This window comes from Gossypium hirsutum, chromosome A08, assembly GCF_007990345.1.
Source record: "Gossypium hirsutum isolate 1008001.06 chromosome A08, Gossypium_hirsutum_v2.1, whole genome shotgun sequence".
Classification (NCBI taxonomy): Eukaryota; Viridiplantae; Streptophyta; class Magnoliopsida; order Malvales; family Malvaceae; genus Gossypium; species Gossypium hirsutum.
In genome coordinates this window covers 18,130,858-18,154,148 of record NC_053431.1, presented here as the reverse complement: position 1 = coordinate 18,154,148, position 23,291 = coordinate 18,130,858, and positions in this window count along the sequence as shown.

Here is a 23,291-nt window from a genome sequence, read left to right as displayed (position 1 = left end):
CAGATTGGTAGTGATCTATGCACGATTTAGTTTAAGACCTAAAACAATTAGGGCACAAAATAGAAAAAGGGGAAAAGTAATATGAAAATAACTTCTATTAATTGGGAAAAAATGTCATTTTAATTTACAGTCATGCCACTTTTTATACAACTTTGATTCAATCCCTAACTAATTAACCAACTAACAATTTCTAGTTTAAGCTACCAACTAAACACTAACCAACTAATAACTAACTAACCCTTCAATACTCCCCCTCAAGTTGGAGGGTGATAAAGATCCTTAACCCGCAACTTGGATATCAAATACTCATGTTGTCGGACACCAAGTGCCTTTGTCATGATATCTTCAAGTTGCTCATTAGTGCGCACATGTTGAGTCTGAATTAACCCATCTCGGATTTTTTCTTTGACAAAGTGACAATCTATTTCGATATGCTTTGTTCGTTTATGAATGAGATTTGAAGTGTTGCGATTTGAAGTGCTGTTTGGCTATCAGAAAGCAACAAAGTTGGACCAAATTTGTCAAAATATATTTCTTTTAACAAACCGTCCAACCAAATTATCATAACAGCTGTTGATGCCATACTCCTATATTTAGCTTCAGTTGATGAACAGGAAATTGTACTTTGCTTCTTCTATTTCCAAGAAACAACTGAACTCCCAAGTTTAATACAAAACCCGGTGATAGACCTTCTTGACATAGGGCACGCAGCCCAATCAAAGTCACAAAAAGCAATAATTTGTGCTTTGTTTTCAGTTGCTAATAAAATCCCTTGCCATGGGCTCTTTTTTATGTACCGAACAATATGAAGCGCTGCTTCATAACGGGATTTATTGGGCTTTTGCATAAGCTGACTCAAATGTTGAACCACATATGAGATATCTGGCCGAGTGTTTGTTAGATACAACAACTTACCCATAAGCCTTTGATACGTCAATACATCTGATAGCAACTCACCATCACTATCTACCAAATGCACAAGCTCATCAACTCAACTGTGGTAAATTTTTTATTTTGCTCAAGCGGTGTGCCAGTTGGTTTTGCTTCTCCCAGCCCAGCATCCGATATCAACTCCAAGGCATACTTTCACTGACTTAAAACGGTGCCCTTGCTTGACCGTGATATCTCAATATCAAGGAAATATTTTAGTTCTCCCAAGTCTTTCATTTTGAAACTCTTATGAAGAACATTCTTTAACTCATCAATCATCCCAACATCATTTCTTGTAATTAGCAAGTCATCAATATAAACAAGCATTACAACAATCCTATCACCTTGGTTTTTTGTGAACAAATAATAATCATGCTTGCTCTGAATATATCCATTATGTATGGGGGCCTCAATTAACTTTAAATTCCACCGCCGAGATGCTTGTTTCAAATTATAAAGAGACTTGAGTAAATGATAAATCTGATGCTCCCCTATTTACGAAAACACTTCGGAAGATCCATGTAAACTTCGTCATACAAATCACCTTGAAGAAATACATTATAGACATCCATCTGAAAGATCGGCCAATTACGCATAGAAGCAATACTAATGACAGCTCGAACAGTCACTTGTTTCGTAACTGGGGAAAAAGTCTCTTGAAAATCCACCCCAGCTTTCTACCGATAACCTTTACCAACAAGTCGAACCTTGAACTGCTCAACTGAGCATCAGATCTATACTTCACTTTATAAACCCTTTTACAGCCAATGGGAACCTTACCAAAAGGCAACGACACCATTTCCCATGTGTCATTTTCTTCCAAAGCTCGAATTTCCTGTCTCTTAATCCTTCTTGAGTCCAAAATGGCCTCTTGATAAGTTTGGGATTCAATGACAGAAGAAACATTAGCAGAAAAAAATAGGTATATATGTAAATGAGAAGTAGAATAAAATCTGGAAATAACATACTGACCTAATTCAAGTGCAGTAGTGGATTGGTTAGAGCAAACATAGTACTTCATCCATTGTGGTTGTTTAGGAAGGCGGGAAGTGTGACGTAATAAAGGTGTTGGTGTCGTTGACACATTGGGTGTCTCAGAAGATGATGAAATAGGTGGTATAAAGGAGGAATGAGGTGATGGAGAATCAAGTGGGATAGGTAAAGAATCAGGTGGTAAAGGCAAGTTATTAGGTGAAAAAGAAAATGATGTACCAAGCTCAAGAAAAGTATTACTATCTGTTGTAGGGAAGAAAAAAATGAGAATGGATAGGAAGTTCAAAAGGAAAAATTGTTTCATGAAAAATGACATCCCAGCTTACAAAAAAACTTTTCGTGTTGAGGTTGAATAGAATGTATCCCTTTTGGATAGTAGAATATCCCGTAAAATCGATGGTATTGCTCTTGGTGAAAATTTGTCACGATTATGAGGCGTGGTGGCATAGCAAAGACAACCAAACATTTTTAAAAGCGAGAGATCGAGTCATTTTTTTATAGAAAACCTCAAAAGGACTTTCCAACCTAAAACTGGTGTTGGTAAGCGATTAATAAGAAAATAGGTTGCTAGGACACACTCACCCCAAAACTTGCTAGGTAATTTAGACTGAAATTTTAAAGCTCGGGCTACTTCAAGTAGATGTCGATGTTTACGCTCAGTCACCCCAATTTTTTGTGGAGTGTCTATACTAGAAATTTGATGTACTTTGATGTACGATGCCCAAGGTATGGAAAAAATTAGTACACTCACTCTTAAAAATTTCCCATCCATTATCACTCCGTTCAGTTTTGACACTTGCTGAAAATTGAATTTTAATCATGATAAAGAATTGCTTGATTTGTACAAGAGCATCACTTTTCAGACTTAAAAGATAAACTCAAGTCTTTTGGGAGAAATCATCAATAATGGTCAAGAAATACCTATGCCCACTATGGGATGAGACCTTATACGGACCCCAAAAGTCTAAATGAAAAAGAGAAAACACTGCCTGTAATAGCCTATTTTCAGTGAAATCGGAACAGTGGTTTCGAGACCACAAATTTGAGTCCGAAAGAATTTTTTTAATATTATTTTATGGTTTGCATTATGATAAGAATATCGTATAAAAATTTCGTTAAGAAAATTTTACCGATTTCATGATTAATTGAGAAAAGAACCAAATTGCATAAAATGAAAAAGTTGAATTCTAGTAGCTAAAAGGATCAAATAGCTATGGAATTCAAAATTTGAGGTCCTTATATGGAAAATATACCATTAAGAGGAGTTAGTAGATAAGTTTGATGATTCATCCATGGAAAATTAGAAAAAGAAAAAGGATAAAATTGGAAAGATGAAAAATAAAGATGATAAATAATAAAATAAAGAAAATATCATCATTTTATCATTATCTTTCCCAAATAAAATATGGAAACCCTAGTCATGGATAATTGAAGAAAGAGAACTTATTTGACAAATTTGGTGAGTATTCAAGTCCCGTTTTTAGTAATTTTTATATTTCCAAGATTGTAATAGCTTAATTTAGCTATCTCGAGGATTAACTTGCAAAGTTATTAAAGTAATAGGGTTTTTACATGGATGGATATGCATAAATTATGAAATTTATGGTAGAAAATGAAAGGTTGTTGACAAATAAACAACTTTTGTAAAGTGAATTTTCATGAAATTGTGATTTAGGGACTAAATAGTAAAGATGTAAAATTCATGAAAAAATTTTGAATTTTATGAATTAATGGCTGAAAATGTCATATTTAAAAATTATTTAGGCTTGGAATAAGGATTAAATATCATGAATTTTATATTCCGAGCCTAGGGACGAAGTTGTCATTAATTTAAAAGTATAGGGGCAAAATGGTAATTTTTCCTAGGATGTAAATTGAATTGAATTGAATATGAATTGTATTAAATTGAGCTAATTTTACTTGTATAGATCCAGATAGATCAAACACAAAGCTAGGTCGAGGTAAAGAAAAAGTATCAGATTAGTACCATACAAATGCGAACATTGTCGAGGTAAGCTCGTGTAACTAAATTGTGTATATATGTTTGAATTGAATGTTGTATATATATGAATTTTTTAACTTCCATGTACATTAAATTGGTTACACATATGACAAAGGCTGATAAATATTAAGTCCATTTGAATAAATAAAATTCGATGGGATATAGGATTTCCCATACTAATTGTGGTCTTGCATATGTGGCGGACACATCATAACTTGAAAATGCGTCCCATTTATTAGCCCTTTTGAGCTTCCCATTATATGGTTCAACAAGCTTCCCATTAATAGCTCTTCGGAGCATCCCGATCAGTTGCGATCCTGCATGTGTTGTGGACACACCACAACTCTTATGAGCGTCCCGTTATATAACTTTTCGTGAGCTTCCCAATTAAAGGCTCTTTCTGAGCTTCCTTATTAATGGCTCTCCAGAGCTTCTCGATATGGCTTGCTTGAACTTCCTAATACATGGCTATCCGCAGCTTCCTGCTTAATGGCCTTCGGAGCTACCCATTATTGACTCGCATGAGCTTCTCGATTATGGATCTTATGAGCTTCCTGTTATATAGCCCGGATAAACTTCCCGTTATACAGCTCACATGAACTTCCTATTATATGGCTTGAGAGAGGGCTTCCCAATTATGTGCTCTAAGGAGCACTCTCAAATATGTATTGACGGATTACAGTTTGTACATTTCAAGTGTACTACCTGTGTATCCATTGATATTTCCAATAAATTCAATGGGCAAAGTTTCTGACATGGGATAATCTGAATTTGAGATAAAATTTTATGAAAATGTATATGTTATATGAATATATGATGTGGAAAACATATGTACATGAAAATTGGTTACATGATGAGCTCATCCCTGATTCTTGATATTCACACGAAATACTTGACTAACTTGTTGATGAAGTTGTGTGTTTAGGCTATTAGTCAAATTGCTTGGATGCATTTTGTATGCTTACCTTAAATGTAAATGAATGGTAAATTTATTTCATATTATGCGAACTTACTAAGCATTAATTGCTTACTTTATTTTATTTCCTCTATTTTATAGTACTCGGAGGCTCATAAAGGTTGGAAGTTGGTCGGAGCTAAATCATACTATCCTACAGCTTGTTTCGGTATAAATAGCAAAAATTTCTTTTGAATATAATGACATGTATAGGCTAAAATGGTCAAGGATGACATATATGTGTTTGGCTGGGATTAGCCATTGGTATGGCTTGTAAATGGTATGTTTTGATTAATAAAATGGTCTTAATATGCTTAATGTGTGTTTGAAATGGATGATTAATGAAAATCATATAGGCATATTGATTATAATAGTAAAATTGATAGAACATGCCTATGTGTACATATGATATTTTGGTAAGTATAGATAATTGAACATATGTGTTGATATTATGTGTTGATATGTATAACATAAAAATTATTTTGGCTTGAATTGAATGATTTATATTGGATTGGGAATGTGTTTAAATGTTATTGTAGGTGAAAGACAAGTTTGGGTGAGAAATAAGGCTTGGAAATGGCCTTATTTTGCCCACAAGGGTAGAGACACGGGCGTGTGTCTCAACCGTGTGTGACACACGACTATGCGCACGGGCGTGTGGATCGGCCATGTGTACCCTGCATCTTTAAAATTTCAAAACAAAATGCTCTGATATTTTCACACAGGTAGAGACACAGACGCGTGTAGCCACAGCCTGGCACACGGGCGTGTGACTTGGCCGTGTATCCCCTGCACCTAATTAATGTAAATTAAAATGTTCACACGGCCTAGCACATGAGTGTGTGACTTGGCCGTGTGACCCAAGTCAGTAACTACCCTAATTTGGACATGGGCTTGGACACGGCCGTGTGTCCCTATTTCGAATGTCTACACAGCCTAAGACACGGGCGTGTTTTTGGACCGTGTGAGCCACACGGTTTGACCATACGGGCATGTGTCCCTTGCTCCTTAGAAAAATTTTGAGATTTTATAAAAAAACTTTTAAGTACCCAGTTTAGTTCCGACTTGTTTCTAATGTTAATTTTGGGCCTTGAGGGCCCATTTAAGGGAAAATATGATTGATTTCATATATGAATTAACTATATTTGTTTTGTGAACTCCGGTAATAATCTGTAACCTTATTTCAGCAACGATATGGGTTAGGGGTATTACACTGCCTTAGCCCAAGTTTTGCTTATTAGAAAGGGAAATCTAGTTTGCTTAGCTAAAGGACAAACAAAACACTGAAGTAAGGAGTACCATTCGAAAAATTACATAGTTGTAAAGGAATTCTACTCAACCTCGAAATAGAATCATAACCAAGCCCAGAATGCCAAAGTAAGGATGAATCAATAGTAGCAATTGAGTGAAATGAAATGTTACCCTTGGTTCATGCTGAACTTGCTAAAGAAATAGGTTGAGAAGGCCGAAGGACGTAAAGACCAACCTATTCTTTACCAATCTCTATCATTTTGCCACTTGAGAGGTCCTGAAATATGCAAAAATTAGGATAAAAGGAAACAGAAAAATGTAAGTCTTTAGTGGGTTTAGAAATTGAAAGTAAATTGTAACGAAAGTCTGGTATATACAACACATTGGATAATTTAATACTAGGAGAAACAATGCAAGAACAAATATTTGAGAGTAGCAAAAATGATCTAGTAGGTAAGCAAACACAAGATAGAGATACACATGGAATAGCAGATTCCAAATAGTGAAAGTTGGATAGCATATGGTTTGTGGCACTAGTGTCCAGAATTCATTCACAAGGTAAAACCATACCTATCAAGCTAGTTTCTGCCAAACTCGCAACAGGTACTGACGAAGAATCTTTGCTCAACAAATTCAATAGTTCTTGATATTGAGCTAGCGTGAATACCAGTGTTTGCACTTGAGGAGCACTCGATGAACCAGCTTCAACAACCTCACCTACAGGTTCAACTACAACTACACTATTCACAGAGCCAAATGAATTATTTACCTTATTCTTACTAAACTTAAAATCGAAAGGATACACAATTAGTCTGTAACAACTCTCCTTTTGTGTCTATTGATTTTTCAATGGTCACAAACACCATTATACCACTTCTTGTGAGTCACAACAGTTGAATATACCAATGTTGGATCCAAAGCTACTGGTCTTGAAGCATGAAGTCTTTGAGACTCTACCTAAACCAACATGGAATATGCTTGATTAACGGTGGTCAATGGGGTCATTAGCAAAATTTAACTCCTAACAGTGCCATAGGTATCATTTAGACCCATAAAAAATTGGAACAATTACTATTGCACAATATGGTCGGCGTTCTGCTTTGAGTGTCCACAACAACAACAAGAGGAAAAACGAACCAACATATTATACTCGTTCCATAACAGTCTCAATTTAGTGAAATACATAGATATAAACATAGTCCCTTGATGATAGGAGGCAATCTCACGATGTAAGAAGAAAACTCGAGAGCTATTGACGGTCTGTCCAACCTACCTCAACACTTGAAGCAATGACAACCCTTGGCGAAAGATCCTTGCTAATAGTGTTTAAAATCCAAAACAACATAATGGCACGCATCAATCCCATTGCGGATGCAATTTAGCTAGCACTAAGTCTCTAGAACAAGTACCATTGATAAGACCTAGCTTATTTTTTGCCAACAAAGTTATTCGCATAACTTGGCTCCAAACAGTGTAATTTTCAGACCCAAGAAGATGATAAGAGACTAACTATGTACCTAGAGTATCAAATGGATGCAAGTACAACAAATGGTTGAAATCAACATCGAAATCTGATGAAGTCACCATTCTCCCTCAAGTAGAAAAGATTAATAGCAGAGAAGCGAAAAAGTCGACGAACAAGGAGAAATATCCTCACGATAGACGCTACTGAATGATGGTTAAAGAAGAGACACGTAGTGTGATAGCCCTAATTTGACCCTAGTCGGAATGTGGTTTCGGGACCACAAAACCGAGTCATAAAATTTATTTAAAATTTATTTGCATAACTTCTATGTGTGACAGTGCATGTGTGAAAGTTTGATGTTTTAATTTAGTCTTATGAATGGGAATTTTACTTGAAAGGACTTAGTTGAGAAACCATAAAAATGTGATAGGTAAAAGTTGAAGTGGCCAAATTGTATATGGATAGCATCATAGAGGACTTGCATGTCAAATGGACCACTATGATTATAGTGGACGGTAATGATGATGAAAAATTTGGGATTTTGTGTATTTTATATTAGTGAAACAATATTAAATAGTTTTATATTAGAAAATCATGAATTAATAATAGAAAAAGGGTGATAAAAACAAAGTTTCTCATTTTTGTCTCCTCTTTTGCCAAAACTAAACAAGAAATTGAAGAAAGAACACCTAAGGCATTCGGCCATCTTGTGTTAGGAATTAAGGTATGATTTCATATGTTTTTCTTTGGATTTTGAGAAATTTAAATTGGTTTTGAAGCTCCTAACATGACCCATGTGTATAATTTTGTGTTTGTGATGCATGAAGCATTCGGTCATGAGCTCAATGGGTTACATTGTGTATGTTTTGATAATTTGTAAGGAGAAATGTTTCTAATTGAGTATGAACGAACTAAATTACTATATGTGGCTCAAATGAGCTTGAGTAGTCAGCTAATGAAGTTAAGTATATGAATTAGGAGCATGAGTCCATTCGGCAATTTAAGATAAATTGTGAAATAATGCTTAATATTAGTAGTACTTGTTTAATTGACAAATTGAGCTTAGAATGGATGAATTTATGAGTTTGGGACAAAGTATATATATATTTGGCTATGAATTTTCGTGTTTAATTTTGAATGATGATGTTTCAAATTGAAAATGGATGTTAGTTAAGTTATAATACTTGCTTAATAATGAAAAGAACATGAGCTTAATGCTCAAATAGCATTCGGCTTTGGAGTAAGTTAAATTAGTTAGGAAATGAGTTCCAAGATAGTGAATTATGTGTTAAAAGAGAGATTTAGGCTGTATATACGTGATTAGATTAAATACAAGAGGCTATGTTAGCTAATTGAGGGATTCGGCCATAGTATTTTAGTGAATAATAATTTGAACAAGGGTTTTAATTGTATGATAGGTTTTTGGCTATGGTTAATATTAGATGGAATACCGAATATGTGTGTGTCTATGAGGAATGAATATAAATTGGGGCTACGATGATTGAATTATTTTATTTGCTTAGTTGGAGCTCAAAATCAAAGGGAGCCAAGTTCGGCCAAAGGAAAAGCGAAAGCGGTTGAGTAGCTGATCGGAGTTGTTCATCCGACTAAAATGGTAAGTTCCTAAGTAATTTAAGTTACGGTTAATATTGCACATAAAATAGGTTGGATAAGAAATCATGGTATGTATGAATTTTTGAAAATCGATTGTGAGATTTATCAACCTATCTATGACATAGTGGTAGCTATAGATAAGAAATTTCATCACTATGTGTGCGAGGTTATGCGGCACTATGTGTGCAAAAACTACATGGCACTATGTGTGCGAGGAAACGCGACACTATGTGTGCAAATGAGTAAGACCACTATATGTGTGGACCTTTAAATCGAGCACTAAGTGTGCGATATCGATCGTAGAGAATTACTTGTGCAAATGAAAAAGTTTAAAACTTTAAACTAGGAGTAATGAAATGTGCATGGATATTAGACATGGGACTTGATCTATATCTGTATATTAATAGATAATGCTCGGGAAGAGAGAAATAAGAGAAAGGTAATTGGCTCAATTAGTATATAATTGAAAAAAGATATAAATTAATGATAAATGAATCTAAATGGATTGGAGATTGATTTATAGATGGAGCGGCTTGGTTTGTGCTTTATTTGATTAATTGGACATTGTTTGTCATTTATATATATATGCCAACGATATGCATATGATATTTACCATGGTCCTTTCAATTTGCGATTAAATGGTGTAGGAGTACATAGTGAATTCAGGTAAGTATGTAGCAAATTCATAATGTACACATGTGACATAAGATTTCCTTGTATCCTGTTTGAATTTGGCTAATATTGGATTGAAATTTTAAATTTTTGTTAAGATAATTGGATCATTACATCTTTTTGTTTTAAATTTCTTAGGACTTATTGAGTTAATAACTGACTTGGTGTGTTTATTGGTTTTGTATAGATCATCTTGTCGAGGAAAGCTTGGATTCGTTACGAAGTCATCACATCTTTTGACAACCCCTTTTAGGTATCTTTGTTTAAAACTCAAATAGACATTATGGCATGTATAGAATAATATTTTGGGAGGTTGCTATTTTGATAGTATGGTATATATATAAGACCATGTGAATATGGCTAAAGTTCTATGTATGGATGTGATAATGGTTTAATTATAAATCTTGAAGTGAAATCAACTTAACATATGGATCCATATTGTGATATGAGTGTGATTATGTTATGCTTGAACTAACATGTTAAGCATTCGAGATACATTATGTATGTATATTCGGTCAAGAGGAGAAAAATCACCTTACATTTTTACCCTTGTTTTAGTATGTGCTTACTATAGAAGTTACTCATGGAAACGTACTATTATTGTTGTAATTACTTAAATTAATATTGGACACGGGTATTAAGGTGTTACACGTAGATACCGAAGAAAGCCAATCGCCAGTGGATCTGATACCATGTTGAGATCACCAGTGGCTGCTGTTGAGCCGTGATAGATTAGTGGTGATCTCTGCATGATTTAGTCTAAGACCTAAAACAATTAGGGCATGAAATAGAAAACGGGAAAAGTAATCTGAAAACAACTTCTACTAATTGGGATAAAAGGTCATTTTAACTTACAGTTATGCCATTTTTTATACAACTTAAATTCAATCCCTAACTAATTAACCAACTAAAAATTTCTAGTTTAAGCTACCAACTTAACACTAACCAACTAAAAACTAACTAACCCTTCAACAATTGAGAAGGATTAATTATGAATTAAAAATAAATTAGAAAAATTTAAAACATGTTTATTAAAAAATTTAAACAACATGAATTAAATTAATTAAAAAGTAAAAATTAAAATTAAAAAAAAAACTTGAAACAAAATTAAAATTAAAAAACTTCAAACAACATGAGTAAAAGAAAACCTAAAATACTAGAAAAGAATTAAACTTGAGTCACAAGTACAAAAGCACTAATATTTAACCATTTGCCTAATGATGGCGATGTGTTAATACAAATCACTTTTTTTATAAAGTACTTTTTAAAAGTGCATCACATGCTTCTGCATCACATCAACTAAAATGATCTATATGTCGTTTTTTTATTTGGCTTTTTAGTACTCCTTTTTCTTTTTGAAAATTAGGAAAATAGGTCGATAGTTGGATGCACATTCCTACACTCTCTTCTAAGGTTAATGTTTTTTAATTTTGTTAAGGTTAGGGTTTTTTATTAAGGGCTTATGGTTAAGGTTTAGGGGTGAAATCGTGAAATTTTATAGGTAGATATGAGGGATCGAGGATGTGATAACGCATCTTAGAACACATACATTTCATATGTCATGGCAGGATAGAACCGTTACCTTAGAAAGCCATCCTAGGGAAGTCATGTTTTGGGGTGACAGTGGTTGATACAGTCACAAGTCGAAGTCTAGGTGGAAGTCCCATTGGACAATTGTGATATGGTCACGGGTTCGAGTATAACCGAGGGTCAATTGACGGTCGTTATGCGGTCACAAGTTCAAGCTTTTTGGATACCTACAAACGATGTCTTATATATACAATGCATAAGATTGAGGTGATAATTATATGGAAAAATAAAGAGATTTTCAATATAATCAACATAATTTTGTTCTTTATTTCCAAGAAATCGGTATCTTTAACATTTCATTCTTATCCAAAGGCTAACACCGAGGTCGACATAAGAGGACTCTTATGAGGAGAGCGGATGTTTTAGCGGAAGTAGAGGTCAAACTCAGGTCAATTATTAATAAGTTGTTTAATAAAGGCAACCATCGTCACCTTAAAAGGCACATCACCTTTACTCCATCGAAATAGTCATTCCCTTCCTAAGAGCCCTCCCACGTCCATGACAGTGCCGACCTTTGGATAAGAAGGAAGGTTAAAGATACCGATTGCCTGGAAATAGAGAAAAAATTACACTGATTCTAGCAGGAACCCATATTTTTTGTATGATTATGCGCTCAAACTTCTGTATGGTATTTATAAGGCAACATTGTCGGGTATTCGAAAAGTTTGAGCTCGTTGCCGCAAAACGACCTTTAATTGGCTCCTCCATCATACCCTTATCTATGACCGCATAACAGCTATTGATTGAAACCTCTACATAGATGTAACACCCCAAACCCGGCCCAGACATTACGGCCGAATTCGGAGTGTCACATTGAAGTGTTTTTTGAAAACCATGTTTTCATTGAAAACCCTTCTTGATGTAAAACTCATGTTTTAATTAAAAATCTTTGAAAAGAATATTTTCGTTATAGATTAAAGTGAATGAAAGCTGTGCACTAGGTAAGAAGCCAGAAAAGAGGAGGTGAGTCTATTGGACTGCTTAAGTACCAAGCTCTTCATGGATCCAATCCTAGACATGCACACATCCATTGCCACACTTAAAGCATATTACTTGTCCACGAACAACAAATTAAATTTAAGTCCATTTAAAATATTTATTTCCTTTGAAAAATTTACGTTGCGGAAGCTTTGCTCGGTAATCGTGATATTTTGAAAATAAGTAACTTTTATAAAATGTGCCCTAGAGCTAACCAATTTAAATACCCAAAATATTAAAAATAATAAAAAGAGCGTCCTTATTACAACTTAAACCAGAATAAAAATAATCAAAATAATAAATGCGAAACTTATTTTAAAGAAAACAGAAACTTAATCTTCGTGGCCACTCTGAATCCCGCCCAGCTCCAAGTCCACCAACTAAGGCTCACCTGCAAGGATGGAAGAGAAAGGGGGTGAGTTTGGAAAACTCAGTGTGTAAAGTATCCCAACCAGAGCCTAAATCAGTTCAAGCTTTACTGGGCCTAAGCCCTATTCAGAAATCAGCGTTAACTGGGCCTTAGCCCATATCAATATTAATCTGGGCCATAGCCCCTTACAGTATCAGAGTATATTGGGCCTAGCCCATATCAGTATCAATCTGGGCCGTAGCCCTATTACAAGTCGAGATATATTGGGCCTTGCCCATATTAACATAGTTGGGCCCACTTCAATACAGTTGGCCCATAACAAAACAGTCTCATATGATTAATACATGATAACCCCATCCAACCCTGCACTTGCCTCCGTCCATCCCTACACTTCCTGTGGGGAATAAATCACCCACGCCATCCCTACACTTACAGTGTTAGCACCAGTTACCACACTAACTATAATCCGCAGCAAAGCTGCTTATATCAGAATATGTGGCACAGCCACCAGAACGGGTTCTTCCTCCGTAACATAACCCAGATCCCATGCCAACAGATATACATGTCATGGAATACAACAAACAGAATCAGAATATCATGCATTTCAGTCAAAATTAACCCTAGGGGTATAACGGTCTTTTTGCACCTAGAGGTAAAATGGTAATTTTCATACTTAGGGGTAGTTTAATAAAATTTACTATTCTAGAGTTTACATATATATTCTAACCATTAACACATTAATAGAAGCATTTACCGAGCGTTTTTACTGAATTGGGCCAGTTGGCCCACTAACTCATTTTCGACCCATTAAGCCCAAATATACCGAAGTGCACGAAATTGCGCACTCTGCAATCATACTGCTTACGATTACCAAAATTAACAACCAAACCACCTCATGAGCGCTCGCACGCTCGTAAGTTCACAAATGCCGGCTTTTCGACTTTTCGGCTTTTGCCGATCTAGTCTATGAGTGGGTGTCGTTTACACACCTGTTTGCGACGATATGCTGACGAGTTCCACATATGAGTTGCCTACAGTAAATCACTAATATGTTAACTATGAATCCAATCGCAACTTATATACAGAATCCCTTACCAAAAAAAAAAATTCGGCCATTAACACCTTAGGCACTAGCAATCCTACCTTTGCTGAAATTAGCGACTAGGTTTAGATCTAGTCGTTCCACTTGTCCAAGCCTTCGATCAGCAGTCTCTAGATCACACTATTATCACAATAAAACAGTTGTCACAACCCTTAGAGCCATAGAGCCCCAATCGATAGCCTCCCTAAACCTTTAGGGGTTTTGGCTTTTCTAAAACCTGAAAGAAAAAGACTAGATCTGAAGTAATGAACACTTACCACTTATACCTCTTTGATTTCTACACAAATCTGATGTAGATCTATCCTCTAAATGATGGCAGAACTCGAATCCAGGAGATCTGAAGTTTCAGCTATAAGCCCCTAAGGCTTATAGTATTTCGGCTTTTTAAGTGGTGAAGACGATGACGACTCGAGGCTATAACCTTGGAATAATGCTGCCGACCAGTACCAAGGGTTTAGAGAAGATGAATGTTGATCAAGAGGAATGAAAATACCAAAAGATTTTGGCTTTGGAGAAATCAGCACAAGTAGTGAGTTTTGGGATTCGGCTTTTATGGCAATCGGCTATGGAGTTTTAGAAAGAATGGGAATGGATGAGTAGAATGGTAGGAAGGTTCAGCTAGGAAAGAAAAGAAGAAGAAAAGAGGAGAAACAATTAAGGTCGATCTCAAAAATAACAGTAGCTATGAATAGCCCCAACCTAAATCGATTAATTACTTCAAAATACCCAAGACTAAATAAATAAATAAAAGAAAGACAACCCATACCCCAAAATTTTAAGAGTTTTTCGGCATTTAACTGCCTATAGCCGAATTGGTACTCTGCCATAAATCTTATTTCGGCATAAATTCCTTCCCAAATTCAAATTCCATACTTTTCTCCTAAATATCAGAGCCCCCACCAATTTAAATCCCATCCAACCTCTTGGTACCCACCAGCAGCAGTCCACCGCTTGACCGACTCAAGCCAATGCTAGGAGAGTTTTTGCTTCAGTTCTGGCCTCACCTTCCTCTGGAATCGAACCCATAACCTCTCAACAGGCCTAGCAGGCTACTGCCACTACACTGAAGCTCTTCTCATGATATAATCTGCTCACAATTAATCTTAAGACTTATCTGCTGCAGTTCCCGATTCGTTTAAAAAAATATATGCTACTTACCAGACTCGAACCCCTAACCACATGCACACTCTTAACGCCTCCTTGCCACTTGACCACGTGCCTCTTTTGTGTCACCCTTCCTCTCGAAATATTTATAAGGCCTCCTTGCGGCAATTCTTGGTTGTAAAAAAAAAAACCATTTGCACACGCGGTGCCTTGAACCCAGGTACCTCCCATGCCTTCCTAGTGTGCTTAGCCACTGGGCCAAGTGCTCCTTTCTGCTAAAACGCAGCCCAAATTATTAATAAGGCCTACTGCCTAGATTCCCTAAGGTAGCATAAAATTAAAATTTCTCTAGAGTCTTAAATCGAACCCAAGCCTTTTCCCACACAATAAATCCATCATAATTTATTTAATTACTAGACTAAACATACTAAATAATAATAATAATAATAATAATAATTTATAAACATATAAAAATTTCAAATACCAATAATACAACAAATAATGATTTTCATAAAAATTTTCAAACACACATACAGTAATATTTTTCTAATAATAATTTTATCTCATAATTCTAATTAAAATTTCATAAAAATTTAAAATATCCGTAATAATAAATATAGTAAAAATTTTCTAGTAGTAATTCAAAATTTTTTTTCTTAAACGGTAATATTTAAAACTTCCTAATTATTCAAGTTTTCTTTTATCTGAATCCCAGACTCAAAGCCCAACTCTTCTAGGCCCCAAAAATCGGGGTGTTACAATAGACTTCAACCCGTTACCGTACAATGTAAAATCTCCCTAGAACTCGACTTCCACAAGATGGGTTTCAGAGGTAATGGTCTCATCTCGAAAAAATATATGAAATGTGTGTGTCTTGGAGCGATATCGCATCACTGGCGACTTAAGAATACCTCGAACGGTCAAAATTTTATTAGCGACCAAAATTTTTAACACTAAGAAATATTGTATAATGCAAGGATGGAAGCTGGGAGAGATGATATTTGAGGGATAAAGTATGGAGTGAGAGCCCTCTTTTATAAGCATGGGGGAAGGGTGAGATTGCAAAGTAGAAAATTTCCATAGTCGAAAACGTGTCGCAGGACTAGCGTCTTCATCGAATATATTCAAAATGTGCTTAAAATCTACAAAAAAATTCGAAGGGTCAGGTACTTTTATTTTTCAAGCTTTCAAAATGTTAAGCTCGCCTAGCTAAACGAGCCTTCACTAACATTTTCAAGGTCTGAAAAATAAAAGCACATGACCTCGAGAATCACGGTTAAATCTGATGCACATCCTGAGGCATTGAATACCCTCTCAAGCACACTTCTGATGAAATTTACGTTATTTGTGGAACACACTTTTGAACACTGAATAACGTTTCATTATCATTATTCGGTGAAAGTGCATCCTAAGAAACAAACTTTGAAGCACGCATTCCCTCTCTCATTTTTATGTTTTCCTATTAAAGTAATGAAATATTCATAACTTAGACAAGCAACAAATTCCTATCAAAAATTGAATAGTTGAGTTGTGAGAGTCGTTTGCATTTCTTTTGATAATCATCGGAAGATTTTCTTGCTTATGCTCATCCAATTCGTAACTGATATTGAAATGAGTCGACGAGTGAAATTTTTCGTTTACTATGATGGTCAAATTTGTAATACAGAAGTCGGGTGGTATTTGCAGGTACCCAGTCCATAAAATTGGAGTTCAACTGTGTCATTCTATTGTGTAAGCTACGGACTAGAACCAGGAGGAAAGTTAGAGGTTTGAGCCAGGGAAGAATTTCAAGCTTGCAATGTAGATTTCTTGCTTCCGTTGACCCCTATAAGTATGAGCTATTTGATATGAAAGGCGAGCTTGAGCGCGAGGCGATCATATCATCGCACTGCTGAAGCGAAAATGTTGTAAAAAAGTTATATGTCAAGTTTGTTGAGGTTGATGGTGTTGGTCCATCTTCGATCACCATTGCAGCTAATGTTGGAACCAAAACTGAAGCAGAAAGTTCTACTACACAGTTGTGTGGTGGGTACACTAGCTTGTAATAAAGCTCTTACTATGATGTCCCTAAAATATCTATTCTTAAACATTCTTTGATTTTTGGCACGAATTTTAAAGTCAGAGCTTACTACGTCGAACTATGAGTGTAAAACCTTGACACTTGAGCTCGACATTCAATCATTGCGTTCAATTTCAACTTTGATGGATCGATGTTCTAGGGCAGAAGCACTTATACTAGGAGGCATCATCCCTCATTGACCACCAATTTGCTTCAGATTTTAGTGGGCACATGGAGTACAGAGGAACTGATGACTGACTCCTTACGATCAAGTCCGACGAGGGTACATTAAACCTCCGCTCCATATAACCAACACCAACCTCTTAGCCGATGGTGGCTTAGAGTTTCGATAGCTACTGCATCGAACACTTGGTCATGCAAGCTCATTTCCAAATGTACGAGTATTGGAAGCTGGAATGGAATACCCTAAATCTTAAACCTTAAACTTTAAACAAAGATATTTTCTTTATTGCACTAAAGCGATACAACTTCAAGAACAGTGTGAACTATCACTTCAGAAGTTTCATTCAAAGAAATTCTAGGGAAAGTGCACAATACGTTACGGGAGGTGCAAATGGAAAATCATGGCATTTTTTGGGAAGAAAATTGATTGTGGACGATAAAGAAGTATTTTGGTTCACATACTTGTGCTGCGACAGATGCGTAGTGTGATCACTATAATTTCTGACATAATGTAACCTGGTCGGGGTCTTCATTCTTTTCGATTTTGTAACTTTAGCTCGTAATTTGCAAGTGTAAGTTAGGGTCATCCCAAGCTAGACTTGGACATGATTTCCGGCATTATTCTATCGATGGTGAATGTGAGTTCCAAGATTCCCGTCCCAGTGTTGATTGCCAACATCTGTAATCAGCACGATTATACGCTATTATACTACAAAACTAAGGTCTCTGAAGAAAAGACTATGGATAAGTTGAATCACGACTAAGACAGTTCGTACAACTATTTATGGAAATGGTGTCAAATACTAGATCGGTACTATAACAACCCAAGTTTAGTGAAATCAAAACAGTAGTTTCGGGACCACAAATCTGACCCGAAAATAAAGTTTATTTTTATTATATAATATGATTCGTATTATGATAGATATGTCGCGTGAAATTTTTAATACAAAAATTTTATCGATTAAGTGTTTAATTACGAGAAGGACTAAATCGCATAGAATGAAAAAGTTAAATTCTAGTAGCTATAAGGATTAAATAGCTATAGAATTCAAAACTAGACGTCCCTATATGGTAATTAGACCATTAAATAAAAGTACGTGGATTTTTGGTGACTCATCCATGGAAAAATTAGAAAAGAGTAGGGACTAAATTGGAAATCACAAAATTAAAAGATGATAATTAATTAAAAAGAAATAATCGTTTTATTTTCATGTCTTCTTCCCAAAAATTTCTATGGAAACCCTAGGAGAGAGGAAGAAAACTTTCCAAGCTTAAAAAGGTATGAAATCAAGTCCCGCTTTTAGTAATTTTTATGTTTTTGGAATTGGGATAGTCTAATTTATATATTTGGGGGATTAATTTGAAAATTTATCAAGCTATGAAATTTGGTTCATGGATGAATATGCTGAAAATTAGAAATTTATGGTAGAAAATGAAAGGTTGTTGATAGATAAACAACTTTTACAAAGTAATTTTTAATGAAAACATGATTTGGGGACTAAAATGTAAAGTTGTAAAATTTGATGAAAAATTCTAAATTTTTATGAATACATGTGCTGTAAAATTTTAATGGGATTTTAATTAGGCTTGGAATAGAGAGTAAATTGCACTAGTTTCATTTTCCGAGCCTAAGGACAAAATTGGAATTTATGGAAAAGTTAAGGGCAAAATGGTAATTTTGCCTAGAATATAAATTGAGTTCAAATGAGTATGAAATATGTGAAATTGATGATTAAAGTTATTTATATAGATCCGGACAACACAAATTTGAGGTTAGACCAAGGAAAAGAAAAGGTTTCGGATTAGTAGATTTTATATGCGAACAAGTGTCGAGGTAAGTTCGTGTAACTTAATTAAGCATGTAATTATGTTAATTGAATGTTATGTTTGTATGTAATGTGAATTATATTGAAATGTTTTACTTGAATGCTATAATGGAAAATTTAATACATGTTTGAAATGGTGAAAAACGGTTAAGTCCCAATTGAATATTGAATTCCGATGAATATATGTGCTTTCCTAAAATGGATGAGGTCTTGTATTTATTGATGATAGATTTAGCTTGAACGAGTAATCCTATTGAACTCATTATAGAAAAGATTTAGCCCGGACGGGTAATCATTATGTAAACCCTCTCGAGCATATGTTACAATTAGGAATTAGCCTGGACTGATAATCCTAATTGAGATGATGAGCTCATCTGTCCTTACTTGATGTATATGAAGATTTTGTGACTAACTGAGCTAAAGCTGAATCTGAGGAAGCTGAGAGTAATGCTTCAGCTTAAGTTCAAAGAGTTGCGCCTACGTCTGGTAGTGAAAGGTCTGTGTCTGAGGGCTGAAATAAGGAGGCAAAACAAGCCTTCATTCAAATGATGAATGGTTTACACAGTATCAGAGAACAAACCCCACCGTACAATGACCTTCCCTACCTGCTCCTCAACTGGTACCTGATGTACCATAGGGTGCTGAACTCGCTAGAATAAGTAAGCCTCTAGTAGATAAAATCTGTAAGCACGGGGCAGAAGAATTTAGAGCTACCGCAGATGATGATCTGGAAAGGGTTGAGTTTTGGCTAGAAAATACTATCGGGGTTTTTGATGAATTATCCTGTACACTTGCCGAATGTCTGAAATGACAATATCCCTACTGAAAGATACAAGTTATCATTAGTGGAATACCATTACTTTAGTTGTAGTAAGAGAGAACGTTACATGGGAATTCTTCCAGGCTGAATTCAGAAAGAAATATGTTTGTCAGAGTTTCATGGATCAAAAAAAGAAAGAATTTTTAGAACTCAAACAAGGAAACATGACTGTATCCGAATATGAACTAGAATTTATTCAGTTGAGCAAATATGCCAGAGAATGAATTCTAACTGAGGCTGAGATGTGTAAACGCTTTGAAGAGGGTTTAAATGAAGATATTAAGTTACTGATTGGAATTCTCAAAATAAGGGAATTTACGTGTTAGCCGATCAAGAATACAAAGCTGAGGAATTTAGTAAAGAAAAGAAACAAGCTGAAAGAGAGGCTCAGGTTTCGGGAAAAAGAACTATGAATAAGTGCTTCTAAGAGATTAAAGAAGTATTAAGATAGTGTGACCAGCTTTACGAGATGTTTCAGAAGAGAGCGAGGCTCTCAACGTTCTAACATGAGGTATTCATCTCCATCTGTGACAAGTGTGGGTAGTGTCGGTAATCCCAAACTGAAATGTAAACATTGTAACAAATTTCATCATGGGGAATGTCGGTCTAGAAGTGGAGCTTGTTTTGGATGTGGGTTGCTTGACCATTTTCTCAGGGATTGTCCCGAAAGTGTTGAAAAAGAAATAGAACCAGCTCCAAAGCCTAGTAATCCTGTTTCGAGAGGCAGACCACCCCGTCACCCCGGCAATGTTAGTGGTAGTTGAGGTACTACCAGGGATACAACAATTAGATTTGAAGCACGAGCACCTACAAAAACATATGATATTCGTGCTAAAGAAGATGCCTTTGCACCAGATGTCATTACTGATACATTTTCTCTACTTGATACTTATATTACTGTTTTGATTGATCCTGGTTTCATACATTCATACATATGCATGAACTTAGTGTCTGTTAAGAATTTACCTATTGAATTCATTGAAATTGTGGTTAAAGTTTCAAACCCCCTAGGCCAGTGCATTATGGTAGATAAAGTTTGTAAGAATTGTCTGTTGATGGTAAAAGGTTATTGCTTTTCGGTTGACTTGATGTTACTGCCATTCGATGAATTTGATATGATTTTAGGAATGGATTGGTTAATCCAATATGATGTAGTGGGGAATTGTAAATTGAAATATATTATATTGAAATGTAGGAGTGGTGAATTACTTCATGTTGAATATGACAAACTGGGTGGATTACCTAATGTGATTTCAGCAATATCAGCACAGAAATATGTCAAAAAGGGTTATGATGCTTACCTTGCATATGTACTGGATACTAAAGTATCTTAGTCAAAGATTTAATTAGTGCCAGTCGTATGTGAATTTCCAGATGTATTCTCAAAGGAATTACTTGCCAGATAGAGAAGTAGAATTCTCTATAGATTTTATTCAGAGTACAACACCTACATTTACAGCACCTTAGAGAATGGCTCCTACTGAATTGAAGGAATTGAAAGCACAGTTTCAAGAATTAATTGACAAAGGTTTTGCTCGACCTAGTTTCTCACCTTGGGGTGCACCAGTTCTATTTGTAAAGAAGAATGATGGATCGTTGAGGTTGTGTATTGATTATAGACAGCTCAACAAAGCTACAATAAAGAACAAGTATCCGTTGCCTCATATTGATGACCTGTTTGACCTGTTAAAATGTGCCACCGTATTTTCCAAGATTGATCTCCATCCTGGCTACTATCAACTACGGGTAAAAGATTCAGATGTGCCAAAGATAGCTTTTAAAACTAGGTATGGACATTATGAATTTCTTGTGATGCCATTTGGTTTGACAAATGCACCTGCAGTGTTTATAGATCTGATGAACTGAATGTTAGCCCATATTTAGACAGGTTTGTAGTGGTATTTATAGATGATATTTTGGTTTACTCCTGAGATGAAAATGAACATGCGGAGCACTTGAGAATAGTGTTGCAAACTATGCAAGAGAAACAACTGTATGCCAAATTTAGAAAATGTGAATTTTGGTTATGGGAATTTAGTTTTCTCGGGCATATAGTATCTGTTGAAAGTGTCAGAGTAGACCCAAATAAAATTTCAGCCATTGTTAATTGGACGCCATCGAAGAATGTGTCTGAAGTATGAAGTTTTCTGGGATTAACCGGTTACTATCAGAGGTTTGTAAAAAAAAATTTCAATGATAGCTTCTCCAATGACCCGTTTGTTGTAGAAGATGTAAAGTTCGGGTGGACTAATAAATGCCAACAGAGTTTTGACAGATTAAAAGCTTTATTGATAGAAGCACTAGTGTTAATTCAGTAAGAATCGAGTAAGGAATTTATAGTTTATAGTGACGCATAATTGAATGGTTTAGGCTGTGTTTTGATGCAAGAAGGTAAAGTGGTAGCCTATGCTTCACGATAGCTAAAGCCGCATGAAAAGAACTACCTAACACCCGATCTTGAATTGGCAGCCATAGTGTTTGCATTGAAAATCTGGCGGCATTACTTATTTGGTGAAAAATGTCACATATTCACTGATCATAAAAGTCTGAAATACTTTATGACACAGAAAGACTTGAATTTGAGTTAGCGCATATAGCTTGAATTACTAAAAGATTATGATCTTGTTATTGACTATCATCTAGAAAAAGCCAATGTCGTGGCAGATGCTTTAAGCAAAAAATCCTTGTATATTTTACGAACAATGAATACCCGATTGTCACTATCTGATGATGGTTTAATCATAACTGAGTTAAAAGCTAGACCAATGTTTTTACAACAAATCTCTGAAGCTCAGAAAAATGATAGTATGTTGCAAGCAAAATGGATACAGGGTAAATCGACTTCTGACTCAGAATTTCAAATCGGGACTGATGATTGTCTGTTATTCAGTGGCAGAGTTTGTGTATTGAAGGGTTCAGAACTAGTACATAAGATTTTGAATGAAGCTCATAATGGTAACATATCTATACATCGTGGCAGTAATAAAATGTATAATGAGCTGAAAAAGATGTACTGGTGGCCAGGAATGAAATGGGATATTTCTGAGTTTGTATCTATATGTTTGATATGTGAGCAAGTAACAGCTGAACATTAGTTGCCTTCGGGACTACTACAGCTGAACATATCTATACACTTTAGTACTGCATTTCATCCCCAGACAGATGATCAATCTGAATGGGTAATACATATCTTGGAAGATATGCTTCGGTGTTGTATACTTGAGTTTGAAGGTAACTGGGAAAAGTATTTGCCTTTAGTTGAATTTACATACAATAACAGTAATCAATCCAGCATTAAAATGGCACCTTATGAAGCTTTGTTTGGTCACAAATGTAGAACTCCCTTGTACTGGACAGAACTCAGTGAGAAAATGTTA